The sequence below is a fragment of the Phascolarctos cinereus genome, unplaced genomic scaffold (genome assembly GCF_003287225.1).
Source record: "Phascolarctos cinereus isolate Bilbo 61053 unplaced genomic scaffold, phaCin_HiC Scaffold_4;HRSCAF=312, whole genome shotgun sequence".
Classification (NCBI taxonomy): Eukaryota; Metazoa; Chordata; class Mammalia; order Diprotodontia; family Phascolarctidae; genus Phascolarctos; species Phascolarctos cinereus.
The window spans coordinates 396,922,358-396,932,440 of NW_027555847.1; positions in this window are offsets into that span (position 1 = coordinate 396,922,358).

Sequence of the window (10,083 nt, forward strand, 5' to 3'; positions counted from 1 at the left end):
AAAAGAATTCCTAGAAGAGCTCAAAAGAGGAGTTAAGACCAGAAGAGGAAAAATTGGGAAAAGAAATTAGACCGATATAAGAAGATCATGAAAAAAGAGTCAACAGGTTGGTAAAGGAGGCACAAAAAATACTGAAGAAAATAACACTTAAAAAACAGAATAGGCCAAATGATAAAAGAGGCACACACACAAAAATTCCACTGAAGAGGAGAACTCCTTAAGAAGCAGGATTGGCCAAATGGAAAAAGAGGTACAAAAGCTCAATGAAGAAAATAATTTCTTAAAAATTAAAATTAGGCAAGTGGAAGTTAAAGACTCTGTAAGACATAAAGAAACAATCAAACAAAAATTTTTTAAAATAGAAGAAAATGCAAAATATTTCATTGGAAAAATAACTGACCTGGAAAATAGGCCCAGATAATAGATAATTTAAGAATTATTGGACCACCTGAAAGCCATGATAAAAAAAAAAGAGCTTAGACATCATCTTTCAAGAAATTATCAAGTAAAACTACCCTGCTATTGTAGAACCAGAGGGTAAAATAGAAATTAAAAGAATCTACCAATCATTTCCTAAAAGAGATACAAAATGGGAACTCCCAGGGAATATTTGAGCCAAATTCCAGAGCTTCCATGTCAAGGAGAAAATATAGCAAGCATCAGAAAGAAACAAATTCAATTATCATGGAGCCGCAGTTAATCCAAGACTTAGCAGCTTCAAAATTAAAGGATCAGAGGGCTTGGAATATGATATTACAGAGAGCAAATGAGTTAGGTTTACAACCAAGAATCATCCACCCAGCAAAACTGAGTATAATCCTTCCAGGGAAAAATGAATATTTAATGAAATGGAGGACTTTTAAGCATTCCTGATGAAAACAACAGAGTTGAATTTAAAAAACTTACATTCAAACAGAAGACTCAAGAGAAGCATAAAAAAGTAAACTGAAAAGAAAAATCATAAGGGACTCAATAAGGTTAAACTGTTCACATTCCTACATGGGAAGATAATATTTAAAACTCTTAAGAATGTTATTATTAGGGCAGCTAGAAGGAGTACACATAGAGGACATAGCTGTGAGTTGAATATGATGGAATGATATCTAAAAAAAATTAAATTAAATTAAAAGCTGAGAAAGATGAATGCACTTGGAGAAGGGGAAAGGGAGAGAATTGGGCAAAATATCTGATATAAAAGAGATGAAAAAGGGCTTTTACAGTGGAGAGGAAGATGTGGGAAATGGGGGAGTTTTTGAACCTTACTCTCATCAGAATTGGCTCAAAGAGGGAATAACAGACACACTCAATTGGGTATAGACATCTATCTTGTCCTACAAGAAAATAGGAGAGGGAGGGAATAAGATAAGAGGGTGGAGGAGCTGATAGGAGGGTGGATTGGGAGAGGTGGTATTCAGAAGCAAAACACTTTTGAGGATGGACAGGGTGAAAGAAGGGAGAGCAAGTATGATAAACAAGGGGAAAATAGGATGGAGGAAAATACACAGTTAGCAATCACTATAAAACTGTAACAATAATTTTATAACAAGTTTCTCCTACAAAGGCCTCATTTCTCAAACATATAGAGAATTGGGTCAAATTTGTAAAAATAACCATTTCTCAATTGATAAATGGTCAAAGCATATAATAGGCAATGTTCAAATGAAGTATTCAAAGCCTGCTATACACATATGAAAAAAATGTTCTAAATTACTATTAATTAGAGAAATGCAAATTAAAATAACTCTGAGGTAACACTCCATGCCTCTCAGATTGGCTAAAATGACAGAAACAGAAAATTACAAATGTTGGAGGGAATATGGGAAAATTGGGACACTAAAGCACTGTTCTTGAATTTGTGAACTAATTCAACCATTCTGGAAAGCAGTTTGGATCTATACCCAAAGGGCTATAAAACCATGAATATCCTTTGACCCGGCAATACTGCTATTAGGTCTGTATCTCAAAGAGATTAAAAACAACAAAAAAGAAAAAAAAAGGAAAAGGACCTATATGTACAAAAATATTTCTAGCAGCTCTTTTAGCGGTGGCAAAATTGAGGCTTGCCCATCAATTAGGGAATGGCTGAACAAGTTGTGGTACATGATTGTGATGGAATACTATTGTACCATAAGTAAGAAAAGCAGCCTCTCTCAGAAAAACCTGGATAGACTTACATGAACTGATGCAAAATGAAATGAACAGAACCAAGACAATATTATATGACGATCAACTGTGAATGACTTAGTTATTGGCAGCGATATAATGATCCAAGACAATTCTGAAGGAATTATGATGAAAAATGCTATCCATCTCCAGAAAAAGAAATGTTGGAGTCTGAAGACTGATAGAAGCATACTTTTTTCTTTATTTTCTTTTTTTCAATCTGTTTTCTTTCACAACATGACTAATATGGAAATGTGTTTTGCATAATTTCACATGTACAACCTATATCAAATTGCTTGCCTTCTCAATTCGGGGTGAGAGAAAGGGAGGAGAGGAAGCGTGGGGAAGAGAATTTGAAACTCAAAATTTTAAAAAACAAAAATTAAAAATTGTTTTTATATATGATTGGGGGAAAATTAAACAATAAAAAAGAAAATGTTTTATAACACTCACTTCCAAATCCATCAGCACTATTATTAGGGTTTTTTCTTCTTCTGGTAGTTTATTTGTGGCTTACTAGATTTTGATTCCTAAGAGTGGGTTGATTATATTCCATTTTTCATTTGGGGGGATATTTTATGTTTTTGAAGATGTTCACTGATTTCCTTTTAATTCTAATTTTTGATGGCACATCTGGGAATAGTTATTTGCTTTACATCTAATCTATTCTTTACGTACTTGCCTAGTTCATTTAAAAAATTGGCAATCTAATCGATCTTTCTCCCTCTCTTTAAATTAGTTAATACTTTGTTGAGTTTATTTGTTGTTTTAAAAACAGATGTTTGCATTTTGTTTGTTCAGTGAGCTGTATGTCATTTTATTTGTTTGACTTTTTAAAATTTCTTTCATATTTAAGGATCAACAATCTGTTAATTTTTTATTTTTAAAAATTTATTCTCAATCCATTGATTCTTCCTTTCTATAATGCTAATATGTGCTTTCAGATATATCTTCAGGGCAATCTAATACTCTGTCCACCATCCACTGAGGATGCTGTTCTTGGTAAGTCTCTTTTCTGCATTGGAAGATCCAAGTCTTTTAGTTACCACCACTATCAACCAAGAGATGAAGTGATTAATAAACCTTTCTCCTCTGGCAGAGAGCTACAATTCTTTTTAGCTAGCACTTTTAACCTCATATTGGGTTATGGATGTGGTTTTTGACTGAGATGCTGTCTTCAGCACCTGCTAGTCTGTCCACCAACTACTGAAAGTGAGTGCAGTAAAGTTAGTAAGCTTCTCCCTGTCAGGATAGGGATATAACTCTTTCAGCCAACTCTTGTAGTCAATGGCTATGAGATACTTCCCACAAGCAAAGCTATACTAAAAGGTAGTGGAGCCACATGTCTCTTCTTTGAACTCTTTTTTCCTCTGTTTCTTCTGACTCCCTCAGTTCAACTCTCATCTGACTTATGGTCAGACACATTTTCTAGGGGTCTATGAGTGAGACAGATGACCCGGGCATTGTAATTACAATACTAATAACTCATTTTTATAGGACATTAAGGGTCATAAGGACCTTTCCTCATGAACACCCAGCAAAGCAGGTTGTACAAGTATTGTTGTCTCTATTTTGATGGGGTCCAGATCTGAAATTTCATTAATTTAGAGAAATTCTTGGTATAGAAACTTTCTCCACCAATTCGGATCAGCAATTTATCCTCAACATATAAACTTAGAGAGTTACTTGGGGCACTAAAGGTTGTGTGACTTTGCATGGTCACACAGCTAGTATATCTAAGAGACAGTATTTGATCCCAATTTTTTCTAACTTCAAGATCTATCTTCTACCCACTATGCTATGCTACCTCCCATTTCCATTTTAATTTTTTTTACCAGACTTATGATTTCATCAGTATAGGGAACTGAGGGTAAGGAACTTATTCTAACAATGCAGATTGGCCTCTTTGCTGAAATTTGTTAAGAAAGTCACCTGGGGCACTAAGAGGACAAGTGACTTGTCCAGGGTTACATAGGTAGTATGGACTTGAAACTGTCTTCCTGATTCTGTGGTCAACTCTCATCCATGCCACTATGCTGTCTCTTCATCCTTATTTTACAGATGAGTAAACTGAGGGTCAGAGAGGGGAATGATTTGTCCATGGTTGCATAGCTATGAGTGTGCGCGATTCAAATACCTTTAATGCACATGGTTAAAAAAAAATTTTTTTTGAGTTGTGGAGCCAGGATTAGAACACAACTCTCCTGACTCCCAGTCCAGTATTTTCTGACTAGTGATTACTCCCTGGTAATGAAGAGAAGAAAAATAATTATTTTAGACTTCTAGGCACAGCCAAGGTGGCAGAGTAAAAGCAGTGACTTGCTTGAGCTCTCCCTCAAACCCCTCCAAAAACCTGTAAAAAATGGCTTTAAACAAATTCTAGAGCAGCAGAGCCCCCAGAAAGAGAGAGTGAAACAAATTCCCAACCCAAGACAACCTGGATGGTTGATTGGAAAGGTCTATTGTGCCAGGCTGGGAGAGGAATGCAGTTTGGCATGCGTACACAGGCAAAGACCAGGCCTCAGTGAACCTGGAGCAGGCCTCAGAGAACTGAATCATAGGCAGCTGTGGCTGTTTCCAGGCTTTTCAACCCACAAGCACCAAAGACAACTTAGAAGATTAGTAGGAAAGGTCTGTGACCATGGTGAGAGACAAGCTCAGTTCCAGTCCTAACCCCAGTGTAGCCCCAGGGCAGCAGCTTCTTCCTGAGCTCTCTGCCCACAGACTGAGGGGGAATCAAGTGGCTGATCAGAGGGGGATTGCAAGGATCTCTTTGCTGGTGCTAAAGCAGGATTCTCTTGCTTTGCTGTGCTTGGATCTGGGTCACAGCTCTGGGTGGCTGTCTTGGGGCAAAAAGGAGCCCTGGCGTGGTGGAGCTTGTAGTGGTTATAGAGAGAATCCTCCTTACACTTCCAAGGCAGAAAAGAGTGCTTGTGGTCACTCATAGACCAGAGCACAGGTCAGGAAAGGAGTAAACACTTCACCCTTGATCATACCACCTTAAAGAATGGAAAATGTATAGGTCCCTAGAAGTGTCTCTGAAAATAGCTGCACAAAACCCCTGAAGCTTGGAACGGTACATTCTCCACACTGGAAGCAAACCCCTACCTTAACAAGGAGTTTAAAACTCAAGTAATTAGCTGGGAATACGAGCAAACTGCGCAAAAAAAAAAAAACCCTCAGACCATAGACTTCTATGTGATGGTTTGGGACTGGGTAATTCTAACAGTGTTACAGTACAGTACCCAAAGAGTTCCTTTATTTCCTTGAGTACTCGGAGTGGATCAGGTGCTTAGGATGATAGAGTCCATTGTGCTGCATGGCCTACTAGTAATTAAATGTTGCAAATTATATATCTGAATTTGCTCATTTCCTGAAAAAACCAGGGCTCATTTCTTTTCCCCTTATTTTGCCTATCCATATGTTAGAAACCTACTGTCAGACTACTCAGCAGTATGCAAAACTTTGACTGGAGGACCTCATTTTGTTTTCAATAAAAGATAACATAAGAGATCATTGGAGTAACCATGTCAGATTAAATGTATTTTCTTGTACAGAAGTCAAGTCCCTTCAGGAACTATTGCAATTTATTTTGTCTCACTGAGAACAATATTTTCCCAGAAGACCTCAACACAAAGGACCATTATAAAACATAATTCATATTTCATACATTCCGAAGTGTTCAGCACAAATTACAAATGGAGGTTTTTGTGCAGTATTTATGCTCTGTTACCAACAAGATATGTATAAGTAATATGGGCCCCATAGCTCTCAGCTCTCTGCCTGTTACTGGTGCACTTAACCCCTACAATTAAACACCAGAAAAGTCATGACTCTTCTATGCAAACTGAAGTGTGTAGGAGGCACAGATCATTTATTCTTTTACTTATTTGGTCCACTGTGGAACTAAGGAGTGGATTGAATGTAAAGTTAAGATAATACACTTATTACTTCAGTGTGAACCAACTCATGCTAATTTGGATTTGTACTTCCTATGGAAAATAAGGGTACTAAGCAAATTAATTAGCCTTCTTTTTGGTGGCTGTGTGAGTGGAGGGGAAAGGGAAAGATGCAGGTAATGCTAGGGATATACAATCAGCAATACTTGGCAATTAGTACTACATAGCAGGAAGGGAGAGAGAAATATCAAGGTTGACTCTGAGGTGACAATCCTGGGTGACTGGAAGAATGGGAGAACAGTGCCCTAGAAAGAAAGAGGAAATTTAGAGGATTTAGGTGGGAAGGTGCTAGGTTGTAGTTTGGGAGTAGATCTTTTATTTAAAATGCCTACAGGATGTCCAGAAGGAGATATCTAACAAACAGAATAATGTGCAATTGGTATTCACAAGAGAAACTAGGTCTGAATATATAGATTTCAGAGTCATCTGAACAGAGATAATACTTGAACCCATGGTTGTGACATCTTTAAGAAATTGCAAAAATAGAGAAGACTCCATCACAGTCCCCTAATGAGTGCCTATGCCTATGCGAATACGCCACCAAAATGATTTTCCTATGGCACAGGTGTGACCATGTCACCTTTGCCCCCATCACTGCCACCACCACACACACACTCAATAAACTCTGTTGTCTCCCTATCGCCTCCGGGATCAAATACAAAATCCTCTGTTTGGCTTTCAAAACTCTTCATAATTGAGGCCCTCCCAGGCCTCCACCTTTCCAGTCTTCCTCCATAGACCTTACTCGTTGCCATGTATTTTTCCAGCCCATGCCACCGATCTCCTTACTGTTTCACAGACAAGGCACTTCACCATGCAGCTTGAGGCATTCTCTGGCTGTCCCCCATGCCTGTAATTCTATTCCTTTTCATCTCTGCCTCCTGGCTTCCCTGGCTTCCTTCAAGTACCAATTAAAATCCCACCTATCCTGTCCTAACCTCTCTATTGACCTCTAATCTCACACCTCCAACTACCTTTCAAACATCTCAAATCAGATGTCTAGTAGACATCTTAAATTCAACACATTTAAAACTGAACTCATTATCTTTACCCCAGACCCTCTCCACCTCCTACCTTTCCTATTACTGTGCTCTCAGATCCTCAGGCTCACAACCTAGGAGTCATCCTCAACTCCTTACTACCTTTCCCCCTCTGTATTCAATCTATTGCCAAAGCCTGTCAATTTCATCTTTGCAACATCTCTGAATGAGCTACTTTCTCTCCTCTGATACATCCACCCCCTGGCATAGGTCCTCATCACCTCATGCCCAAACTATTGCAACAGTCTGTCGGTGGGTCTGCCTGCCTCAAGTCTCTCTTCACTCCAATCCATTCTCTATTTAGCCACCAAAGTGATTTTTCTAAAGCACAAGTTCAACCACATTACCCACCTAAATTAACGAATTCTGCTGGCTCCCTGTGACCTCCAGAATTAAATGCAAAATTCTGTTTAGCATTCAAAGCCCTTCATAACATAACCCCCTCCTACCTTTTCAACCTTACTCCCTTATTCTTCAATTCTGTGACACTGGTCTCCTAGCTGTTCCACAAAGACACTCTATCTCCCAACTCTGGCATTTTCTTTGGCTGTCTGCCATGCCTGGAGTGGTCTCCTTCCTCATCTCCACATCCTGGCTTCCCTGACTTCCTTTAAGTTTCAGCTAAAATCCCATTTTCTGTAGGAAGCCATTAGCAATTCCTCTTAATTGGAATGCCTTTCCTCTGTTAATTATTTCCAGTTTCTCCTATATATAGCTTGTTTGTACATATCTATTTCCTTGTTGTTTCCCTCATTAAATTGTGAGCCCCTTGTGGGAAGGAATTCTTTTACCTCTTTTTATTCCTAATGCTTAGCACAGTGCTTGGCACACAGTAAGTGTTTAAAAAATATTTTGCTGGGGGGCAGCTAGGTGGCCTAGTGGGTAGAGCACCTGCCCCTAGAGTCAGGAGGACCTGAGTTCAAATCTGGCCTCAGATACTTAACACTTACTAGCTGTGTGACCTTGGGCAAGTCACTTAACCCCATTGCCTAGCTAAAAAAAAAGTTTTCCTGACCTACAGGAAGACTTTTCCAATCCATATTAATTCTAGTATCTTCTCTCTTATTTCCTACTTATCCCTTTACATACTTGTTTGCATGTTGTCACTTTGATTAGATTGTGAGCTCCTTGAGGGCAGAAACTTTTACCTCTTTTTGTATCCCAGCAAAGTGCCTAGCACATGGTCAATACTTAATAAATGCTTATTGACTGACTGATTGGCTAAGGCAGCAATGAGGAGCAAGTAAAAGAGCAATCAGACTGGGAAAGGAAAACTGTGAAAGAATAAAGCTGAGGAATTGTGGTCAACTATCTCAGAAGTGCAGAGAATGCAAAGAGGATGAGGACTGAGAAAGGTCATCAGATTCATCAGCTAAGAAATCATTTTTAGGAGCACCTAGGTGACACAGTGGATAGAGCTCTGGCCTTGGAGTAAGAATGACCTGAGTTTAAATCTGACCTTTGACACTAGCTGTGCGACCCTGGGCAAGTCACTTTACCCCAGTTACCTCACCAAAAAGCAAAAACAAACAAAAAAAATTGAAAAAAAAGAAAAAAAGAAATCATTTTTAACTCCCCAAAGAGCAGTTTCTGTCTAGCCAGACTATAAGAGTGAGTCAGTGGTGAAGTGCAGTCCGTGAATGTAAATAACTCTTTCTAGTTTGGCTTCCCATGCTCCCTACATATACCTCCAAAATTCTTTGCTTGGTGAATTTTTCTAAAGCTTTCTCTTCTTTTAAATAACTGCACATAGTACTCTATGTACAAGTTCTTTAGCCCCATGGAGATCTGAGCTCTCTCCAGTAATGCAGATCGGGATGTATTTACAACTTAGAGAAATGACTGAGAGCCAGGGAGAGTACGTGATCTGCCTATGGTCTCACAGTTAGTAGCGTCAGAAGCGGAATTTGACGAGGTCTGTTGTTGAATCGTTTCAATGGTGTCCGACTCTTCGTGACCCCATTTGGGGTTTTCTTGCAAGGACATGGCCCAGTGCCCTATTCACTGTGCCACCTAGCTGCCCTTTTGATGAGGTGTACTAAAGCAGTAACCAATATTTAACCTCGGCAGAAGAGGAAGAAAAATCTCAAAATATGCAAAACCTCTGGAATGATGTGGCCATAACCATATTAATCCCTTATTCTTTTTCTTTATTCTCTCTTCCTCAAAGTCCCTTTGTAAACCCTTGCTGAATGTGCCCATACATTCAGAATCCATGTCCCTGGAATGCTAAGTATCATGGGAAAAGACAACCAAAGCCACGCTGAAGCTTCAACATCCTGGCAATGTATGAGAGGCCCCCTCTCAACAGCTGAATTAGGTCTTAGTGACTTAATGAGTATCTCCCAGGAATATTTGCATTTTAAAAGAGAATCCCAGAGAAGGCAACGCTTTATAAAAGGAAATGGATTGAAAATAATGGAATTTTCGGCATCAGCAGTTGACCAATGGGAAAGATATTTTGAAGTAAAAGGTTTTGCAATGTACCTCAGATAACACTATCTAGGCAACCACCCAATTCACCTCTGTGTAAGGTCAGCTCTGGGCTGCATTACCATTTCAGAATGTAACATGCTGACTAGTACAGGGTCTCCAACCCCACTCTCTCCCTCCCTACACAAACAAAGAGAGATGCTGGTCAAGAAAGCCAGCAGTTAATAACACTTTTGGAGAAAAGGACAATTTCCTCACTTACCAGCACACGTGTTAGCATGTACACATTTAGCACCAAGTCTTATACATCTTAGGGACTCATTGGACATTTAATCTTGGAGATGGCAGTAGAACACTGGCAAGAATATTGTACTTTGAGAACAGTAGAGTTCTGGTCAGTCAGTTCTGGTAGTGACACTACCCATGTGACCACATGAGCAAGTCACTTATTTGCTTTCAGTAAGTATCAGTTTCCTCATCTTTAAAGT